Source organism: Desmodus rotundus, chromosome 1 (genome assembly GCF_022682495.2).
Source record: "Desmodus rotundus isolate HL8 chromosome 1, HLdesRot8A.1, whole genome shotgun sequence".
NCBI lineage: Eukaryota > Metazoa > Chordata > Mammalia > Chiroptera > Phyllostomidae > Desmodus > Desmodus rotundus.
Genome location: NC_071387.1, coordinates 175,956,941 through 175,980,179, shown reverse-complemented (window position 1 = coordinate 175,980,179; position 23,239 = coordinate 175,956,941). Strand labels below are relative to the sequence as shown.

Sequence of the window (23,239 nt, the reverse complement as noted above, 5' to 3'; positions counted from 1 at the left end):
AGTTTTTATAATTTTCTCTCCAATCTTTTCAGTTAGCCACTAACTTAGTATGGAATCTTCCTAAATAATTTAACATTCCTTTCACAGAAACAATAATATTCTTTCCATTTGCACTTATGTTTCATAGATTTGCACACTTATTTAAATTATCTAATTACAATAATAAGTGTAACTGGTACCAACAGGTTTGCAATAACTACAACAGACTATTGTTGAGCCAGTAACCCAAGAGTTGGAACAGGGAACAGGCTACTAGCAGCCTGGGCAGCACTCAGTCTGCTTTATGGGGAAATGAAGCCCATTGGCTCACTGGCCAACGGGTTAGAGGTCAAGAGGATTGTCTTTGTATTAGGATGAGCCATATGCAGTGCCAACATCCAACTGTCTTTTCTCTAGAGAAATGGCAAGTGCATATATTTGACGTATTGAACATATTTTTTATTATTTTTATATTAACTACTGTTAATATATTTTTATTTACTATGAAATATTTTATCTACTACCCATTTTTTTCTCCCTTTGAACAATGAATAGTGATTCTCCCAACTTTATTTTTTAAATTCTATTCTACATTTATTAGGCACTCATGTTAAGCTACTGAATAATCAGGACTTGGACTCTGGCTTCCTAAGAATGTTATTTCTACCTTCTTTCTTCAAGTTAAAGACACACATATTAGAATTTCAAAGAGGCTGAAGGCATAAGCCTGTGTCATCTAACAAACTGAATGACAAACAGCAGAGGGATTAAAATGTGAGGTTGGCGTTAGTTTGTTTGTTTATTGGTTTGCTTGTAAGACACATTTTTTTGGCCCACGGAACCCAACACAGGTACAAAGAGGAGTGAGCAGAGAAGCCCCTGGACAGACTTAGGATAAGCCATCCTTAAACACAAGCACCTTTTACTTTTGTTCTGTCCTTGTGAGGGCCATTTAATAATAAACAAACACAACATCACAAATGCGCCATTAAGACAAAACCTAGAAATACAGGACAGAAACGAAGAAGGAGGGGCTGTATTTAGATGAGGGAGTACTTTCAAACTCTTCGAAGCTCTCACATTTCTACTCCTGACCCTAAGAAGTCTAAGGAGGTTTGCAATTGTGGTTGCCCTTATGCCCACACAAAACTCTTGCATGATATCATAGTCCCAGTGTCTCTTAGAGCCTCTAAAACATCAGCCCCCAGAGTAAGTATGCAGAGTGAGAAGAGCCTAAACATTGTAATTATACCCAGGTTTCAATCCCGGCTGCATACTTCTAACCATAGTCCTCACAGCACACATGGGTACAGAACAGGAAAAAGAAGGGCTCTCTCTCTTTCTGCTTTTTCCTCATCTGAACACCCTTCTTTCCTTTTCTGCACCCACATGTGCTATGGGGATTATGGGGCACACCTTACTGGCTTCAGAGGATTTATGAGAAAATGCATGTACAGTGCCTTCCTACAACTATTACTGATACGTAAAAGGGGCCAAAACTTTTCACCTCGTGACTGTCAACTTACAGGTTGAAATCTTAAATGCAGGCACGAGCAGTCTATAAACAGGTGGCACAGAGGACAGCCATGCAGCTTATTTTCTATTCCCAAAATTGTTATGCCAACTGAGCACAATCAATACATCAAATATAAGCAAGGAAGGTAGCTGTCCTTTCCAGACCACATGGAGAGGTGAGACAGAGCCTCCAATGGGAGAAGAGGTTTCAAAGAGGTGAAGCTGCAAATGCCAGAGGGATAATTTTAAAATACAAATCTTACCAGGTCCCTGTCCTTTGTATAGGTCTCTAATGGCTCCCAATTAACTTTGGGATAAAATCCAAAATCTTTAGCAGATCACACCAGGCTCTCGGTACCCAAGGCCATGCATAGCTAGGCAACCTCATCTCACACCCTCTTCTGCAGTGATTTCAGATTCTCTGATCACACCTGCATTCTCTGGGCCTGAATTTGATTTTCTGTCCTCACCCCATTTCTCTGCTGCCTTAACTCCCAGCCTTCCTTCTTTCACCTCAGGAAAACAACTCTGTCTGCCTTCCACCGCTGGGCTTCCCCAGCGCCGTCTGTGTTAATCGCTGTTTACCACACTGTACTGTTACTGTTAACCTCCCTCGAGCCCACCCAGAACTGGGCTGGCTTTAGCATCATGTCTGACAAAAAGCGGACACGCAGTGGTTTTTGAATATGTACTTCTGAAACTCCCTAATTGGAGGTAGGTTTGGCTCTATTACCTTATAGTAAAAGGGACACAGAACCTGGGTGGCTGGTGTATGCGGCCTGTGTGTACCTGTGCGGCCAGATGGATGAAGGCTTGTCTCTAACATGCAGACCTATAAGGTATATGGTAACTTATTTCATCTGGATAATAGTCTGTTTAGAAATATTTATGATGGTGTGCCTACCTCTATCATTTAAAAAAATGATTTTACTTGACAATGGGCTTTTTAATAATATGTGCTTTTAATATATCTAAATCAATTAGGAATAATTGGACATGACAATTGTTTTTTAGAAGATCAGTCTTATAAAGTGGCAAATTTACATTAGTTTTCAACATTTTTATAACTTGTGGTCCAAATTGCAGAAGTCACAGAAACACATCTAAGATACATTTTTCTCTAAAAATATGTTTATGGCATGCTTCTTTCGAAGTTATTGAAATTCACGGTTATCTCCCAATTTAACATGCTACCATATACACAAATGCTCCAAAATTATTTGGTAAATGGCATTCTTTCATGCCCTAACACTGATGTTTGCACATGTAGCACACCAAGGAAAATAAATAATTAAACAGATTTTTAAAAATCTTATTTCTTCAACTTCAATTAGCAATTATTTAAAAATCGGGGCTTTCCAAATCTTGATGGACATAAAAGGAGAGACTGGCAGTAATGCAGTCATAGTAGGGAATTTTAATTCCCTATTGACATCAATGGGTAGATCTTCCAGAGAGAAAATCAACGCGAAAACAGGAACCTTAAATGACACACCAGATCTGGTGGATTTAATTTACATCTTCAGAGCAGTCCACCATACAGCAACAGAATATACATTCTTTTCAAGTGCACATGGAACATTTTCTTGGATAGACAACATGTTAGGATACGAAATGAGTCTCAATAAATTTAAGAACACTGAAATTATATCAAGCATCTTCTCTGACCATGATGGTATGAAACTAGAAATCAATCACAAGGAGAAAAAAACACACACAAAGACATGGAGGCTGAATAACATGTTATAAAACAATGAATGAGTTAAAATGAGATAAAGGAAGAAATTAAAAGATACCTTGAAACAAATAAAAATTAGAACCCAACAACCCAAAGCCTGTGGGACACAGTGAAGGCAATCCTAACAGGGAATTTCAGAGCATTACAGGCCTATCTCAAGAAAAATCTCAAATAAAAAATCTAACTTCACATTTAAAGAAATTGAGAAAGAACATAAAGGCCAAAGAAAATATTTAGATCAGACCAGAAATAAACAAGATAGGGTCTTAAAAAATAATACAAAAGATCAATGAAACCAAAAGCTGGTTCTTTGAAAAGATTAATAATATTGACAAACCTTTACCAGACTCATCAAGAGAAAAAGACAGAGGATGCAAATAAAGTAAAAAAATGAAAGAGGAAAAGTAACAATTAATATCAAAGAAATACAAATTATAAGAAAATATTACAAACAACTACATGCCAACAAATGGGACAATCTGGATGAAATGGATAAAGTCTTAGGAACACATAATCTTCCAAAACTGAATCAGGAACAATCAGAGCATCTGAACAGTTTACAACTAAATAAACTGAAGCAATAATAAAAAAAAAAAACCCAAAAAACAAAAGCCCTGGATTGGATGGCTTCACAGGTGAATTTTACCAAACATTCAGAGAAGAACTAAACCCTATCCTTCTTAAACTATTCCAAAAAAATTCAAAAGAAGGAAGACTCCCAAACTCATTTTATGAGGCCAACATTATCTAATTCTAAAACCAGGTAAAGCCACTACAAAGAAACAAAGTTATAGGCCAATACCCTGATGAACATAGATGCTAAAATACTCAACAAAATACTAGCAAACCAAATCCAGCAATACATTAAAAAGATCACAAACAATGATCAAGTGGGATTTATTCTGGTGATGTAAGGTTGGCACAATATCCACAAATCAATAAATGTGATATACCATATAAACAAAGTGAAGGATAAAAACCACATGATCATATCAATAAATGCAGAAAAAGCATCTGATAAAATCCAGCAACCATATATGGTAAAAACTCACAGCAAAATAGGAATAGAAGAAACATACCTAAATGTAATAAAGGCCATATATGATAAACATGCTGTCAACATCATACTGAGTGGGCAAAAACTATAAGCATTCCCTTTAAGATTTGACATAAGACAGGGATATCCACTTTCACCACTCTTATTCAACATAGTACTAGAAGTACTAGCCACAGCAGTTGGACAAGAAGAAGAAATGAAAGACAACCAAATTGGAAAGGAAAAAATAAAACTGTCACTATTTACAGATGACATGATACTGTATATAGAGAACCCTAAAAATTCCACAGAACAATAGGAGAACTAATAAGTAAATTCAGTAAAGTAGCAGGATACAAAATAAATATCCAGAAATCAGTTGCATTTTTAAACCTATAATTTAACCAATAATTAACTAACATAAAGGGAAACTAAGAAAACAATCCCATTTAAAATTGCATCAAACAACTCTAAAAATAAATTTAACCAAGGATGTAAAACATCTGTATTCAGAAAATTATAAGACACTGAAGAAAAAAACCAAACAAGGCACAGTGCAGAAGTATATGCCGTGTCCATTGAAAAGAATTAACATCATTAAAATATCCGTATTACCCAAAGCAATCTATAGATTCAGTGCAACTCCCATGAAAATACCAATGGTATATTTCCCAGAACTAGCACAAATATTCCAAAAATTTATAAGGCACCACAAAAGACCCCAAATAGCCACAGTGATGTTGAGAAAGAACAGCAGAGTTGGAGAAATCATGTTACCTGATATAAAACTACACTACAAGGCCATAGTACTCAAAAGAGCATGGTGATGGCATAAAAACAGATATATAGATCAATGGAACAGAATAGAGCCCAGAAATAAACCCATGCCTTTATGGTCAATTAAAATTTGACCAAGAAGGCAAGAACATACCATGGGGTAAAGACAGTCCATTTAATAAATGGTGTTGGGAAAATTGGACAGATATGTGCAAAAAAAATGAAACTAGACCACCTTCTTACACCATACACAAGAATAAACTTGAAATGAATTAAAGACTTAAATGTAAGACTAAAAACCATAAAAATCATAAAACATAGGCAGTAAAATCTCAAGACATTTTCTCATAGCAATATTTTTTTCTGAAATACACATATCTCCTCAGGCAAAGGAAACAAAAAAAGTAAACAAACATAATTACAACAAACTAAAAAAAAATTTTGCACATCAAAGGAAACCATCAACAAAATGAAAAGACAACCCACTGAATGGGAGAACATATTTAACAATGATACATCTGATAAGGGGGGGTGAACATCCAAAATTTATAAAGAACTTTTAAAACTCAATACCATAAAAGCAAACAACCCAATTAAAAAATGGGCAAAGGACCTGAATAGACACTTCTCCAAAGAGGACATATAGATAGCAAATAGACATATGAAAAGATGCTCAATGACACTAATCATCAGAGAAATACAAATTAAAACCACAACGAGATACCATGTCAGAATGGCTATCGCCAATAAATCAACAACAATAAGTGTTGGCAAGAATGTGGAGAAAAGGAAACCCTCGTGCGCTGCTGGTGGGAATGCAGACTGGTGCAGCCACTGTGGAAAGCAGTATGGAGATATCTCAAAAACTTAAAAATGGAACTACCTTATGACCCAGGTATTCCATTTCTGGGAATACACCTGAAGAAACCTGAAACACTACTTTGAAAGAATATATGCATCCCTACACTCATTGCAGCGTTATTTACAATAGCCAAGTTTTGGAAGTAGGTAAGTGGATGAGTAGGTAAAAAAGCTGTGGTACATTTATACAATGAAACACTATACAGCCATTAAAAAGAATCTCAATCTCTCTCTCTCAAATCAATTAAAATTTTTTTTAAAAAAGGAGATCTTACCTGTTGGAACAGCATGGATAGACCTAGAGAGTATTATGCTAATGAAATAAGCCAGTCAAAGGAAGACAAATACCATATGATTTCACTTATATGTGAAAGCTAATTAACAAAATAAACTAACAAACAAAACAGAAACAGACTCATAGATACAGCTGTCACAGGGGAGGAGGCATTGGAGGGCTGGGTGAAAAAAAAGGTGAAGGGATTAAGCAAAAACAACAAAAACCAAAAAACTCAGACACCGACAACAGTATGGCAGTTACCAGAGGGAAAGTGGGGAGGAGGAAGGTAGAAGTGGGTAAAGGAAGGGTAAATGGTGATGGAAGGAGACTTGCCTTGGGGTGGTGAACACACAATACACAGGTGATGTATTATAAAAGTGTATACCTGAAACCTATACAATTTTCTTAACCAATGACACCCCAATAAATGCAATAAAAAAGAACAAGAGGGCTTTCTTTTATGTATATCCCAGTGTTTACCACAGTCCCTGTTATGAGTTGAACTGTGACCCCCAGAAAGATATGTTGACATCTCAGCCCCAAGTACCTCAGAATGAGACATAATTTGGAAATTGGTTGTTTGCAGAGGTAATCAGTTGAGGTGAGGTCATACCTTAATGCAGTATGACTGGTGTCCTTATAAGAAAAGAGCCATGTGCAGACAGACACACAGGGAGAATGCTATGGAAGACTGAGTCAGATACTGAAATCTACAAGGCAACAACCGCCATTGTCACCAAGAAGCTAGAGAAAGGCACGCAACAGACTCTCCTTCAAAGCCCTCAGAAGTAACCAACACTGTCAAAACCCTGAATTCAGAGTTCTATCTTCCAGAGCTTTGAGACAATAAATTCCTGTTCTTTTAAGCCGCCCAGTCTGTGGTGCTTTGTTACAGCAGCCCCAGGAAACCAACACAGTACCAAATATGCAAAACTAGTTTAATAATACTGTTCACATTGAATTGAAATGCTGCTGCTTCAGAGAGAAAAAAGTAGGCAAACACATCCATTCTGTTTTTAAATTTTCTTTTAGAAATCTGTCAAGGTGTATTAAGAACCACAAAAATGACCATACTTGTTGACAAAGTAATTCCACTTCTGGAAAACTATCATAAAAACTACCACAATTTGTTCCCTGATATATCTGCAAAGATAAGTATTTCTGTAACTGAGGTTGTTTATAATCTGCTGTGCAAAAATAGAAGACTAGTTAAGTAAATCACATTGTAATTACTGGAATATAACACAAACAACAGGACTTTTGGAAATTACATAAGATGAAAATGCCTACTATTTGGTATATGGAAAACACAGAATACTAAAATTCTATACAGAGTGATGTAGGAAAACATGCATTGAAAAAAAGGAGAGAGACGACAGTAAAATTGAAAAAACATTCACTGTGGTAGAAGTATGTTCAGTGGATTAGAACTCTCTTCTTGACTCCCTAATCTCACCATTTTGGGACCTCTGTCCAGTCTTTTTCTCTCCTCACACCTCCCCAGGCAAAGCCAATTCTTTCTTGACAATGCCTCCAGGATGGACCCAGACTGCATCACTGGATACCAAGGTTTCTTTGGGGAAAGATTCCGATCTGGCCTGTCTGCAGTCTTATCCCACTATCTATCTACCTCCAGAATAAGACAGTCATTCTACAACAGCCAAAAATATCTGATGTGGTAGTCTCTTCATTTATGCTCTATGCATTTTTATGTATCTGTCACATTCTTCTATAAAAATGGGGTCATTTTTCAGTAACTTACTGTGATTTCATATCCTGTTTTGCTGAGATTAGGATTCATGCTTTTCTGCCAACATGGTCCTATTTCATTACACTTCGGAGTGAAATGTTTAGCCAAGAGGAGCTGGGTTCCCGTCACAGCAATGGAGTTGGCAGAGGCTGTTGTTCTTCTACGATGCCTGCCAGCTCCCCTATGTCTACCAATGCAAACTCCTTATCATCCAGTAAATCCTGGCTTCAAAATTTCAAACTTTTCCACCACCAGCAAACCCGCCTGATCTCTGCAATCTTCATTCATAGTGATCATATTCTGCAAGCATTTATCAAGCAACCATTAGTTGCAAGGCCTGAATGAAGATGCTTACAATCTTTTTGTGGACACTGAACATTAATGAAAGAAGATCCAACAGTAGAAAATAGCATGTTAAGTGGATAAATGAGTGCTCACGGATGGGAAAGAGGGAGGCTGGCGAAGGCTAGAAGGAAGAATCAAGGGAAAAGTTGATAGATTTCATGACTGGGAGGTGGGTGATCAGAGATAGGACCACTGAGCTGGGCACCTAGGTGACTAGGAAAATGGAGTGGGTCCTTGCCAGAAATGATGTCAACTAGAAATGCTTTGGGCAAAGCAGGACAAATCCAAACGGAATATTACTATATTCTCTGAGTGACAGATGCTCCACTCAAACTGATAAGACACACGGGAAGCACAGAACCTTAAGCCAGGTGAGTGGAGGTGATAAGAGAAGAAACAAAGTTCTATGAAATCTTGAAAAGAAGAATCCGAACTAGTACAAAGTGACACAAGAAGAAAAAGAGGGACCTCAGAAAGACAGTCTGGTGAATGATGCTTGACACAGCCGAGGAAAACAAGGACCAAGAAAGGATTGGTGGGCAGTATGCAGTGGTCAACAGTCCCCGTGCTGGATCACAGCCTCCGAGTTGGAATCCCGTCCTGTGCCTTTGGGCAAGTTAGTGTCTCAGTTTCTTCATCCGTAAAATGAGGATAGTATCATTTACCTCACAGAATTGTTTGGAGCATTAAGAGTTAATACAAGTTCTTAGAACAGTGCCCTGCAGTTAAAGCACTCGATAAATATCTGCCACTTCAGGGAAAAAAAATTGTTAGCACTCAAATGACCTTGAGGAAAACAATTTCTAGCCAGTAGTAGGAGCAGAAACTACAAAGTAAGGGAATTAATAAGCAAGTGAGCAGTAAGAAGACGGAGGCAGCCGCAAAGTATCGATGACTTTCACAGCAGTTCAGCAGTAAAAGTGAGCATTAAGAGTAACCTGCGAGTACTGGGCTAAGAGAGAATGCTTTCCGAGAGGGTATCTCAGCAAGAAGGAAAAGGCTTGGCTCACCGAAACTATTCTTCAGTCAGTGTGGAACTGGTTTCCCCAACCACACGAGGAGCTGGACCGGGTAGAGACCGGACCGTTCCAGTGCCAGCTCTCCAGGGAGCTCGAAACAGCGCTGTCTCCGCATCCGGTAAGTTTGAATCAGCACTGACTGATGACAGGGAGAGGCCCATTTCCTAATGAACGCTATCTCGAAAGATGAAACAAAAGGTTTTCCCATTTCCCTCTCCGGCACGACCTGTTCCACGGCTTGTACTCATCACTCCTCTCCTCGGCCACCAGCAGCCGCTGGGACAGGATGCAGTTCCCGGAGCTAAAGAGGCAGAGCCCCGCTGCAAGAGCAGCGCCCCAGGTTCATTCCAACGTCAAGGACACAAAAGCGCCCCAGAAGGGAAGGAAACAGGAAGAAAGGGGCACGGGATTCCGGGGGTAGCTAGCGAGACCAGGCTCCGGGGCTGGGAAAGTGACCTCGATGTCAAGGTCGTGCAGGTCCTTCTCTCTCCCGGTCCTACCAGAGAGCACCTTTGCCCTCCCGCCTGGGAAAGCAGGACCCGCGCTGCGTAGGAGCGCCTGGGGCAGGCGCAAAGCCCCGGGACTGCCGGGACAGCCGGGGACCACGGTCCCCTGGGGACGCTGAGGGAGGCTGGGGGCTCTCAAGGGAGCGCGCAGGTGTGCACGGCGGCCCCGCCCTCCCGCGGGGAAAGGGCCTTCTCCCTCCGCACTGCAGGCCGTGGTGCAGGAACTTTCGAAGCCCTCCTTTCCCCAGCAGAGCCCAGGATGGCCCTGCCAGGATCCCCGAGTCTCCGGCATCCAGATCCCAGTACCCGCGTGCAGCGCTCAAGTTCCTCCATCCGGCTGCTCCCGATTCCCGTCCCTCGTCCCTCAGGTACCCTCTCTCTTCCCCCCTCTATTCTCCGCGTCCTGTAAAAGTTTGGCCCCAGAGCCCCGCACTCACCCCGCGGGGACCGGAGCCCAAGCGCCCGGTGCGCGCGAGCAGAAGGCGAGCTCCTCACTGCGGCCCTCGCAGCGCTGGCTGCCGACTCGGCTGAAAAAGGGGAGGCGGTGTACGGAGTGTCACCTGCCCACTCTCCCACCCCGCTGCGTGACGCCGCGCAGCGCCGCCCCCGCTCGCCAGGTACCCGCGAGGGGCGGGGTGGGCGGAGCCGCGGAGGAACCGGGAGGGAGAGGCCGCGAGCCTCGTGCGCCGGCCGAGTCCGCCTCCGCCGGGCTCCTCGCCACTAGACCGGTCGCTGGGAGCGTGGCCCCGACGCCGGCACTGCAGGCTGCTGGCGGGTATCGGCTCTGCCCATGAACTAATTACATTTTTTTCTGAGCACAAATGCCATCACCCGAGGTCATCTCGAGGCTTAACATAAACAGTGAAAATTGTCGGCAGGCAGAAGTGAAGAATGAAACTGTAGAAAAATCTGAAATGAAGAAAACCTGGCTCAGGATGAGGTTGGGGGCGGGGAGAGAGAAAGAAGGGCGTCCCTGGTCCTGAAAAGGCAATTCGGGAGACTAATTCTTATCTGAAATGGAGGCCAGACCGACCAAGACAAGAGGCCCAGTTTGGGTCGGCTTCATCCTCTGCTTATTAAGAGAATTGCTGCAAATATTGGGGTGGGGAGGACCTTTAGAGCAACTTGTATATACTCTAAGTACTGCTTTCCTGGTTAGTAGGAAACAAGGAAGCAAAGTCCACCAAACTGTCTCCTCATCTGCTACAGTTGGATTGAGGAGTGGGGTGAGAATACTCCACTATTTTTTAAAGTTACCTGGCCTGTTTCTGGTTACGGTTCTCTTGAATGCTGTTGCCTTTTTGGAGTCATGGCATCAATAGCTGGAAGGCCAAATGGAGGTCCGAAGAAGTTACCAAGTTTAAAAGCAAAACCAAGAACTGGAACTGAGTTACCTCCCAGAAGCCTGAAAAATAACCTGAGAGGTTGCAGTCCTGACCCCAGGACCTCACAAATGTGGCCTGTGGGTTTGTGCTGTGAGCTTTAAACATGGAATCGCGACCCAAGGCTCAAAATTACCAGGCAGGGTGGGTAGGGAGGACACCTAGGCCAGAAGCATGTTTTTCTCATAGGGTCTGCCTTCCACCACCGAATCCTGCTGCATTAAAACAAGAGGTTTTAAACGTTTTATGTAAAACTTTGAAAATTCACAAAGTAGCCATTAAAAGGAAAGCAAAAAACAGGAAAGAAATTTAAGAACCTTGAAGTCAAGGATTCCTCCTTCCTTTTAGATAAACTTTGCTTTCATCATAAAAACAGTTTGTTCAGTACATTTGGGAGATCCTTTGGGAATTGGAGACTCTTGCTTAATGACATTTGCCTTTTGAGTCTGTCACTACCTACCAACATATATATATATATATATATATATATATATATATATATATATACACACACACGTTTATGAAATTTCAAATATGCAGGTCAAATGGATTGACTCATTTAACAAACATTTATTGAATACTACTGTGGTCCAAGTCCTGAAGATTCAACAGACAATACAAAAGACAAAACAAATCCTGTTCTCACGGCGTGTGCATTCATTCTATTGGGGATGACAGATGATAGCTGAATAAACAATAAGCAGTGTTCCTGTTGTGGCAAGCTCTACAAAAAACAGTAAAGGGATGGAGAGAGGTCCTTTGAAGGTGCAATGTTAAAGTGGTTAGGGAAGACCTCAATGGAAGGAGGCATCGAGCCAAAATTTTATTTTATGGATTTATTTATTTTAACTCTACTTTCCTTATTTTGTTTTGAATTTTTTTTATTGTTGTTCAAGGACAGTTGTCTCCATATTCCCCCCACCACTCTCCCCCACCTCAGCCAAAATTTTAAAGATGTGAGTTGGCAAGCCCGTGTGTCTGTCCGGTTAACAGCACTGCAGTCAGTGGGAACAGCAAGGCTAAAGGCCCTGGGGGTATGTAAGGGATGTTCCTGTTCATACAACAGCAAGGAGGCCAGAGTGGTTGAATTGGAGTGATTGAGGACTGTAGGAATAAGTAAGGTCAAAGAGGTAGAGGAAGCATTTTGAAAAGTACATCATCTGACTGAAATTTTAAAAAGGAGTACCCTGGCAACTTTTTTGAGAATATGCTGGGGAAGGGATGGGAGGTAAAAGGGCAGAAGCATTGATGATTAGGAGGATCTTAGAAAATCTGGATTAGAGATAAAAGTGGTTTGACCGTCTAGTAATTGTAAAGGTAATCAGGTTTGAAAATATATTCTGAAGCTAGTGTCAACAGGATTTCCCAAGGATCTGATGTGGGCTGTGAGAAAGGAAACAAGTCAAGAATGACTTTAAGCTGTTTGCCTTGAGCAATTGGAAGGGGAGTTGCCGTGTACTAAAGAGAGAAAGATTGTGAGAGTGTCGCCCACTCGAGAAGGTGGGTGTATCCCTAAATGTGTTCACACACTAAGCCTCTGCTACTCTCACAACCCTTTCACCATGGGGGGCATCCTCTTTGAGGATATTTTTGATGAGGAAGACATTGATCCAGAAGGCAAGAAGTTTGACTGAGTATCTTGACTGATTTGTGAGAATGAATCTTTCAAGACGGACCTTATTTTAGATGTATGCAATCAGAGTGCCCTGTAGACTAGGGTGACAAGTTCCAGTTGGTCACAGACAGTACCTTGTGTGAAGATGGTACCCTGGATCACGGTGAATAAAACCCCACAGATGACAGACCTTCCAGGGATGACCAATTACAGTATGTAAAGTACGGGGAAGTGTGCAGGGTTGGGGAGATGAAATTTCTGTTAAAGCAGCAACGCGCCTCTCTGCCTACGTGTCCCATGGGGGCCTGCTCGTGAGGCTGCAGTGTGATGCCAACCAACATCCTGTGTGGATTTGAAGTGGATTCCAGAGTTTATCTGCTGAGAAAGAAACTGGCCTTCTGGACCACCCAGGAGGCCAACCTTGCTGCTTAGTCTCCCAGATCATGGACATTTGTTTACGCATGAGCAGCAGTTGCTGTTGTTTGCCCCTTCAGGAGGGGATGGCTTGCTGTTCCCTGGGCTGCATCTTTCGGTGGTCTGCACGCCGTGGGAAACTGACTTGCCTGTGAAAGACACAGCTTAAAATAAATCAGAAGTTGTTTTTTGTGTGTGATTTTTTAAAGTTTACTTTTTTCAGACTTTTCCTTCCCTTAAAAAAAAGACTGTAAGATAGTTGGGAGGAGGATAATCAGGAATTGTTTGGGGGACTGACTTAATTTGAGATCCCTCTTAGAGATTTTAGTGGGAATGTCAAGTAGGCAGTTGGTTATACCACTCTGTAGGAGCTGGCGATATAAATTCGGGAGTAGTTAGCTTTCAGAGAATATTTAAAGGTATGAGATGACAATGGCTAAGAGCACCAAGAGTAAGACTAGAGGTTTGAGAAATGAGCCCTGGGGAACTCCAGTATTATCTGGTTAAGGGAAATGAGGAGAGATCAGTAAGTAAACTGATGTATCTGAGAAAGAATGGAAATGAGGTTGAAATAAAATCACAAGAGTGATGTATCCTGGAAGGCAAGTGAGTTGGTCAGCTATTGCCACAATAATGCTGCATAACAAATCAGCCATAACAAAAGCTCAGTAGCTTAACAATATACCATATTTTTCAGACTATAAGACATACTGGACCATAAGATGTACCTAGGTTTTAGAGGAGGAAAACAGGAAATGAAAAACCCACTCCACCGCTGTCCCCCCCACCCCCCGCAAGCCAGGTATGCTACATTTGGACTATAAGATGCACCCCCATTTTCCTCCCAAATCGGGGGGGGGGAGTGCATCTTATAGTCCAAAAATACAGTACTTGTTATTTCCACCAGTCAGCAGTTTAGTTGCGGTTCACCTGACCTAGGCTACGCTCAGCTGTGGGACTCTGCTTTAGGTTGCAGATTGAGCTTAAATCTGTTCCATGTGTGTTCATGACAGAGCCCAGACTGAAGAGACAATAGCCACGTGAAAAAGAGCTCCCCATAGTAGATAATTGGGGTATGAGAGCCAATCCAAAGCTCTCAAGCTTTTGGAGCCTCTGCTCCATCTCTGAAGCACGTTTAAGGCCTCTGGTCACATCAGTTGGCTAATATTCTATTGGCTAGAGTATATCACAGAGCCAAATCTAACATGGGGTGGGAGTAGGAGAGCATATCCAACCCACAGTGGAAGGGTGAGGAGAATGATTATTTATTTGCTGAACAATAATCCAAACTTTTATCACAGCAAAGGAAGAAAGTTCTTTAAGGTGTAAGAAGTGATCCCCTGTGTCAAACACTGTAAGCTGAGGACCAGAAATTGACGAGTGATTAGCAATCATTGGGGCTTGACAAGAACAGGTTTGGAGGAACAGAAGGAATGAAAACCTGAATGGAGTGAGTTTCAAGAGTAAGTGGGGAGAGAGAAATTGGAGAAACCAAGTTCACACAATTCACCAAGGATTTTGTCGTATAAAGGAACACATGAGAAAGAAAAGTAATGACAGGAAGGGGGATTGGCTCTAGAGAGCTTTGTTTTTTTAAATAGATGACATTTAAAGTATGTTTGCATTTTGTGGAAAATTTTTCATAGAGAAGAAAAAGCTGCTAAAGCTTGAAAGAGAGGACAACTGTTGTAGTGATGTCCTTGAGTAGGGAAGAGGGCTGGGATTTGGTGCACAGGTAGGGAGCGTGGCCTTAGGTCTGAACGTGTGCACTTTTCAGGTCATTTGCTGGTTTTTGAGATAGAATTATTTATATTTTTATTTTTGCTTTGTGCTATTTTTGTTATGTTTTATACTTTATCTAGGGCTTTTATCTTAAATTTTATGAGATTGTTATTCTTAGGCTTTAAAAATTTTAATTTACAAAATTTCTAATTTTAAAAATAGTTGAATTTATCAATATTTTTCCTATGCTTTTTTCCTCTTAAAATTTTTTTTCTGAAGTCATAAATATACTCATTTTTTGGTTTTCTAAAATGTATGGCTTTTCCTTATTAAATTTAGATCTTTAAACCATCTGTAATTGTTTTAAATTATTTTTGAGTTGATAATACATTCATAAGCCTTACATACCAAAAAGGCATACAGTGAAAAATCTTCCAACTCTTCTCCCATCTATGTCTTTCTAAATATTTCCAACACCCCGAGCATCCCTTGCTTGGATTAAAACAGACGCTTAATGGATTTCTTTGCTTCTGCACATTGCTCCTTTTCAACCAATCCTCACACAGACCCGAGAGTGATCCTATTAAAACGGAAGTCAGATTATGTCTCTCTCCTGCTCAAAACCTTCCAATGGCTTCGCATATCCCCTTCAGGGACCTACAAGGCCTTTCTTAATCTGACATCATCTCCAACCCCTGTCCCCCTAATTACTTTTCCTCATTTCACTGTCTTCCTTATCCCTGGAAACTCTTATTTATGCTCCTGCTTCAAGGCCTTTGCACTTGATGTTTCTTTTGTAGAAGTGTGCATAGCCTGCTCCCTCACTTACTCCAGAACTCAATACTAAAAATCCCATCTTTTTCATGATGATTTCTTGTCTGCCCTAAAATTTTAATGGTTTTCCTGCCCCCCCACTTATCATTCCTTTTTCTTCTTCTGCGCACTTTGCAATAATGTATTCGATTTTCATGTTTACCGTGTTTATTGTCCTTTCCTCCACTTCAGTATAAGGCAATATATCCTCATCTTTTAAAACCTACATTCCTCTCATTCCATTTCCGTTTATTCAATCTCAATTTACTTTTCCAAGTGAATCAATGAATTTAATGCGAAAAATTGAGAAATACATAGTTTTTCATTGTATTCAGTCTAATAGCATCTATTTTCAATGGAAATATTTGAGCATAGCAAAAATTTGGTCTGTTTTGTTCATTGGTATACAGTTGGTACCCAAGAAAATTGAAACATATATGTACACAAAAATTTGTACACAAATGATCATAGCAGCATTATTCACGATAGCCAGAAAGTGGTAATGATTCAAGTAACCATCACCTAATGAGCTGATAGATATGATGTGGTATATCTATAAAATGAAATATTGACAATAAATAAGGAAGCCCTGCTAACATGCAACATGAATGAATCTTTAAATCATGCTGAATCACAAGGGGGGAAGCTGCTAATAGAGGGTGTGAGTCTATGGCCATACCACCCTGAATGTGCCCAATCTCATTTAATAGAGGGTGTGAGAGTAATGAGATAGAAATTGCCTAGTTTCTTGATGATCTTGGGACCAGTGTACCAGCTGAGAACTGCCTTCCTGGACTTTTATCAAAGGAAATTCATTTATATTTTAAGTTATCTTGGATTATCAAGTAAACCTAATCCTAATGTGTAAAGACTGCCGCTATCAGGCAGGTGTTTTCAGGTTTACCATACTTCCGCCACGGCCTAATGTCTCCCTAATATGGACTGGGAGTTGCCAGTTATCATCACATCACACTGTTTTTCTCTCCATCAGCCATGGCAAAATAAAAGACAGGCATAGCTATGTGTTTCATGAGGAGTGGAAGAGCGTGTGCCATTGTGGAAGTGGCTATTCCCACGTGACTAATACCGCACAGCAAGTATTAATGCACATTGTATTAAATGTACTTGACTTAAGCTATTATGAAACTAGTCACAGTAAGAATTATGACCAGAATAGCAAAGATATGTAATGGCAAATTAACTTAATGAAATACTTAATGGACTGAAAACAAGGAGTGGAATTACAGCAGTGATAATGGTGTAAAATATATTAAGTAAAAAAATTTTCTTGGCATGAAAACCTTTTGCCAATGATGGGATTACAAAAAGGTTGATTGCAGCAGATACTGCTTCCTGAACACCAACTAACATTTGCAAATCCGAGTTTAAACAGGTATATTTCCTAGCATGTTGAAGCTGGGGTGAAGGGGCTTATAGTACAAAATTTCATGAAATAGTTAAATCATTTATATTTCCTCCTCCCAAGGTCAATGAGTACAAATATAAAATATACAAACACCACTCAATTACTATAGTTATCTGTGGTGTCCCAAAGATTCTAAGTGTTTGAATAGCTTTTAGACATCATGCCAGTGGTGGGCACATCAGGAAATTATTTTTATGTGATGAGTAAGCTGGGTAAACAGGACTGCAGGAGGGGATCCAGAAAGAACTAACACTGGACTTGTTCTATAAAACTCAAATCCACGGTGGCAGTATGTATAGGTGGTCACACATGTATACTTCCTAATTCAACAGGAATTATATTTAATTCAGAAAAAGAGAACATGTTGTGAATGCAGTGATGAATACTATGAGGTGGATGTGCCACCATGGTTTGACCCACAGGACACATGTCAATAGAGGGCGTGCAAGCCTGAAGGGATTGCTTTTTTGGATGGATATAAGAAATTGGTTTGTGTTATCTAAAGAAAGTGTCAGCTGGTTCATTAGTGAAGATTTAGTCAAAGATTGGGACTTTGGTTGACATTATATACACTCTGTTTCTGTGTGTGTTCACAACCAGTTACAAAATGTATCATCCATTTATTCATCAAAGATCTAACCAAATTGTGCCTTTGGAAACTCACTTAACCAGGAAAATATGGTCTACTTTTATATGCAGAAATAATTTTCCAGAAATCTAAGTGATGATTACCCGTTTTGGAGCTAAGAGCTGAATTCTAAAAAAGTTATTTGATTTCAAATACGTGTAAAAATAAACTTGGTTTGCCTTTTCTCAGCTAATGATAATGTGAATAAAGAGCTAAAAAAATGGAAGTTAGAACACTTACGTGTACTTCTGAAAACCAACCATGAACTGAATTGTATAAATGTAATAGGGTGCAGCCAAGAGGGGGGCCCAAATAGGGATTTGTAATGGGATCCAGAATTGCTTGGAGATAATTAGCTCCACATCACAGGGCCACACCTGCCCGGAATGCTGGCAGCTGTGACCAATTGTGGGAGGAGCCGGAAATGGGGCTGCAGAGGAAGATTGCCACTGGGATTTAAACCCAGGTGTGGCAGCCATTTGGTGTTTTTTGGGGACCACGAGGCTTTGGGGTGCTCCCTTTTGCCACGTGGCTTAGGAAGCAGGAGAGACTTTGCCTGGAAGAAAAGGGGTGAAAGGACTCTTGCTGGTGGGCCATGAGAAGGTGCTACATGGTTTTGGATTAACTGGAGATTGTGGTGGCAACATAGCAGTTGGTGCTGGAACCGAAGGGCAGCCTGAACCAAGGACTTCTACTTCTTTCCTGAGATATGGTAACCCAGAGTGGGCAGAGGGGAGAAGGAAGGACTGTGCATTTGTGGGTATTCTAAAGAACTTTAGTCTGTATTCTGTATTATTTCAAATAAATAATAATTCCTTTCCTTTTCACCAATCTCTGGCATTGAGAGACATCTTTCCTCTGGTGTCGGGCAAAGCGAACCTAGTACGGGGGAGGAACCCCCGGAGAAAAAGGGGTGTTCTTTTATATCATTCACCCCCCATCTGTTCTGTAACATAAACAATTCATATATGTTAAATATAGAAAACAATTACTGAGCGAGGAAATTAGGTTTTGGAAAGACCGTATCTGTGAAAAACTGTTACATTATTGAGTAAAATTGATATTGCTCCCAAATGACACAGAAATGTCACATTTCCCTGATTCAAGATAAAAAGTAATAAATTATGGAAGAAAAACAGTCACATTTCTCTGATTCAAGATAAAAAGTAATAAATTATAGAAGAAAAACATAATAACCAAAATACTTTTAATTGGGTATTTGAATTTTAACATCAGCAAATTTAATCTCTAATATTACGCATATATTGTTACATGCTGATATCAAAATATAATAAAGGGTATAATTTTTTTCTAGTTTTCTGCCTTTTCCCCCCTCCCCAGCCCTCCCCACCTCCCTCCCGTTTCCACCCCACCCCATTATTGTCCATGTGTCCTTTATAATTGTTCCTACAAACCCTTCACCCTCTTCCCCTGAAATTCCCTCCTCCTTCCCCTCTGATCACTATCAGCCTGTTCTCAATTTCAGTGTCCTTGGTTATATTTTGCTTGTTTGTTTTGTTGATTAGTTTCCTGTTAAAGGTGAGATCATACGGCATTTGTCTTTCATCACCTGGCTTATTTCACTTAGCAAAATGCTCTCCAGTTCCATCCGTGCTGTTGCAAAGGCTAGGAGCTCCTTTCTTTCTGCTGCACAGAATTCCACTGTGTAAATGCACCATAGTTTTTTGAGCCATTCATTTACTGACTATAATTCTTATATTTGATTCTTGTTACTCCCACCCCTTCACTCATTTACCACATTCTTCTGCCCTTTGTAGGCATCTGGGATCCTGAGCACTTATCCTTCCTTTCCTGCATTCCTTTGGGGTACAAAAACAATCAATGACTTGAAATATGTAAGATTTCAGAAATATTTGTCATTTTTCCATAGTGGTGAATGGGGCACAGGAGAAGAATACCCAGAAACTTCAGAGCCTAAGGCATTGGAGAAAATCAGTCCAATCATAATATTATGAGGTAGGAATGGGCTAAAGTTAGAGAAGACAATATTAAGTCGTCTAGACTTGAGGTTTCAAAGTTCTCCTAATTTTGTTTAGCTATGAGTCACAAAGCAAGTCCCAAATATAAAACAGCACCTCTCTAAAAGGATTCAGAGAGAATCTACATTGGTGTATGGACTAGTAGTAACCTTTAGAACCCTTTGCCATTTTGCAAAAAGAAAGACTCTAATATTAAAGTAATACCCAGGTTATTAACTAATATTTAATAATACTTAAAATTTCTTATACAGTAAGTTATAACGATAACACAATTGAGCACTTTATTATTTGCAAATTGTGAGTGGAGTGTTTTTGCAGTTCGGTGCTTGCTAATGGTCTTGTTTCTCTAATTAATTCAATAAATAAGTAAACACCTATTTTTGCATCTTCTATATGCTAAGCAGTATTCTAGGTGCTGAAGATAAACAAAATAGACAAAATTCTTGCCCTACAGAGTGTACATTCTAACAGGGAATGGAAGACAAAATACATGTGCAGACCATGAGCTCAGAGCCCAATATTCTTGAGATTTTTAAGTAATTAAAGAGTTCTAATAGTTGAACAATTCTTATGTCAGAACTTTATTTCAACTCTGTAAAGTGTATTTTATTCCCTTTCCACAAATGAAGAAATTAGCTCGGGGAGGCTAAGTAACTTGCTAAATAAAACAGCTAGTCAGTGGCGGCTCCATAATAACTTAGATGGAAACTTGACTGGAGAAGTTTTAGTTGAGGCAAAACGGCATGGTCATTCCATTGCAGTTCCTGCTCATTCAGTGTAATTCATGAAACTTTTATAAAGATGCTCCACATTTGCCTTCAGTAAACTTCAATTCATCTTGAATGTAAACCTTTACTAATGTATTTCACACAGTAAATGCCATTTTAAAAATGCTTTCTAACTATTTCAATGTGTGATTTTGGAGCAGGAATGAACAATTTTTTAAATTATATTTTCTTGATTATGCTATTACAGTTGTCCCAATTTTTTTCCCCTTTTCTCCTCTCCACCCAGCACCCCCCTACTCCCTCAGCAATCCCCATACCGTTCATGTCCATGGATCATAGGTGTAAGTCCTCTGGCTACTGCACTTCCTATACTGTACCTTACATCCCCATGGCTATTCTGTAGCTACCTATTTGTACTTCTAAATCAGTAATTAATCTGGGATTAGCACTATGATTTCTAGACTGGCATTTACTTAGTGCCTACAGTTTTAAAGTCTCTATTTTTCCCCTTGGGCTTGTAGTCACCAAAAGTGACAGTCTTCCCTTGTTTTCTCCTGTGTCAGCCTTTTGCCCCTGAAGGTGAAGTGAAGTCTTTACTTTCTTTTTCTGGATGATAAGAAAGAAAGGGGGGTGGGGCTGAAGAAGCCTGGTGCCTTTAAGTAACCTCTTGCTGGCATCACTCCTGTCCAAGGAATAATAGTCTCTTCCTCATAGTCCTGCCTCTTTTTAAACAGTCCAGCTTCTTTTTAAAGTCTTAGGGCTTCTGTTTTTAGGCCGTTCAACTTTTTCCTTTTGAATGTTTACCTGATAAGCTCCTGGTGGTCCCAAGTGGCTTCTGCTGTGAGCTGTGGCCCCTTCTCTAGGGCGAACCTTAGAGGAACTAGAGTCCACATCTCGGGAAGCAGAGGTGGCATCAGCTCTGTTTTGTGCATGAGACCCTTTCATACTGATAAGCAGCAGCTCTTAGGAGAGCCCGTGGCTATGGATTAGGTGTTTCACACTGGAACCAGATGCTCCCTTCCCTTCTTCCCTTTAACCACTAGTGTCCAGTGATGGGACCTTTTACATCTCACTGGGTTGGGAAACCAATCACTTGTGACAGCAGCAAGCAGACACAGCCGGGAAGCTCATGACCTGAACAGTAACATTTGTGGGAGCCATGATCTCCGAGGAAAGCCCTCGGAGCAAATCCACAAATGGCCCTTAGCACATGAGCAAGTGTTCAGGGGGAACCATCTCCTCCTACTCCAAGGAACAGGCTGAACTTTGACTTGAAAAAGCTCAGGGGCGGCCAAGGTGAGGGACTGACTGGTTTATGGATTACCTCCAGAAGCATGTGACTTCCTGGACACTAGGTAATTTCATCTAAATGACTCAGACGGCCCCGCTGCTTGTCAGTGCTGCCAGGTACCAGTGGATTAGATCCGAAGGCACTAGGAGGTTGGTCACGCCCATCTCCTTTGAAGAGAATTTTTCAAGCTGTAGCCAATTACCTATATACCCCCAGGGATTGTTTCCTGGACACTGGGCCTTCCATCAACATAGGGCCATATGTTGAGTGCCCTCTTTTGGTTGGGAAACCATGGCAATATCTGACAAAAACCAACATAACACAGAAACCACCAAGCAGTAAAGGTACCAACAACCAGGAGTGCCCTTGCAGGCAGTGCCCACTGACTGTTGGGTCCAGTTAGTAGGCCAAGAGAAGTTTTTTGTTTGTTTTTGTCACTGGAGGACAATTTTAGGAAGGGAGAGAAAGAAACATCAATGTATGAGAGAAGCATCAATTAGGTGCCTCGCATACATGCCTGGACCAGGGATTGGCACCCAGACTAGGATCGACACCACTCCAATCAACTGAGCCACACTGGCCTGGAACAAGAGCAGTTTAAGGACATAGCATTTCCATTTGGCACCAAACCACCCAGCTCACTGTGTCAATTATGTTAAGATTTGTATCTGGGATTTGTTCTAATTAGATATGGTAAGCCATACAACATGGAAATGATCGTCATAAAGGAAGATCATACTCACAGACCTAGAACCTGCAGGCACGGCACAACTTGCCATGTAGGACCACACAGGGAAGGACCAGAGTTGGTCAGGAGACCTCTGCTCTAGGGAGAGGGCAACGCATGGCCCAGAGCCTTTATTGGGGTTTTCTGGGAAGGAATGGGTGAGGTGGGGATAGTTCACTGTGTAAATTTAGGGTTCGACAGTTTGAATGATTTTGGTAGGCTCTGGGCTATATAAGGATGTTCCCAGTTGTCTGGTACCTGGCCCTGGGGTGATTTAGAACAAATAATATGGGCTTAGAGTGTTAAGAGTTTGGGGGTGTGGATTTTGGATTGGTTTGTATATTAAAGGGGAGTCCTTTGTTATCTTTAGGAATTAGCAAGTCCTAGAAGGGACTGTGTCCCCAAGATCAAGGTCCCAAATGACAGAGAATCAAGAATACAGAAAATAAGAAAATATAGCCAATACACTTAGTTATACAAAAAGACAGATTTCTATGAGCTATAACTGAAAAACAAAAAGACAGGACTGTATATATTCCACTTTTGCAAAATAAAAATACTTCCCATCTATGTCTGTTTAGGATTATCATGTGAAAGAACACATACTTGATTAATAAATTGGATTGTGGCAGAAGGGGTAAAGGATAGGGAGGGAGGTGCTGATGTGGGAGGAGAAAGGTTTCCATGATA

At 40.7% G+C, this 23,239-nt stretch overlaps 1 protein-coding gene and 1 pseudogene across 2 annotated transcripts in view; one reads left to right on the top strand and one right to left on the bottom strand.

Moving 5' to 3' along the window:
• ELOVL7 (ELOVL fatty acid elongase 7) overlaps nucleotides 1-10,420 on the bottom strand; it is a 79,735-nt gene extending 69,315 nt beyond the window's left edge. Inside the window, exon 1 of one of the 2 annotated variants that reach the window (XM_024578458.3) lies at nucleotides 10,241-10,420. The gene's annotated coding sequence lies outside the window, so the exon portion shown is untranslated. Of the gene's footprint in view, nucleotides 1-9,288; nucleotides 9,586-10,240 lie in introns of those variants that run through there. The other variant, XM_045186255.3, reaches the window with a different exon arrangement.
• Nucleotides 10,421-11,748: 1,328 nt separating this feature from the next.
• On the top strand, nucleotides 11,749-14,094 carry LOC123478493 (DNA-directed RNA polymerases I, II, and III subunit RPABC3-like; annotated as a pseudogene).
• The last annotated feature ends 9,145 nt before the right edge of the window (nucleotides 14,095-23,239 follow it).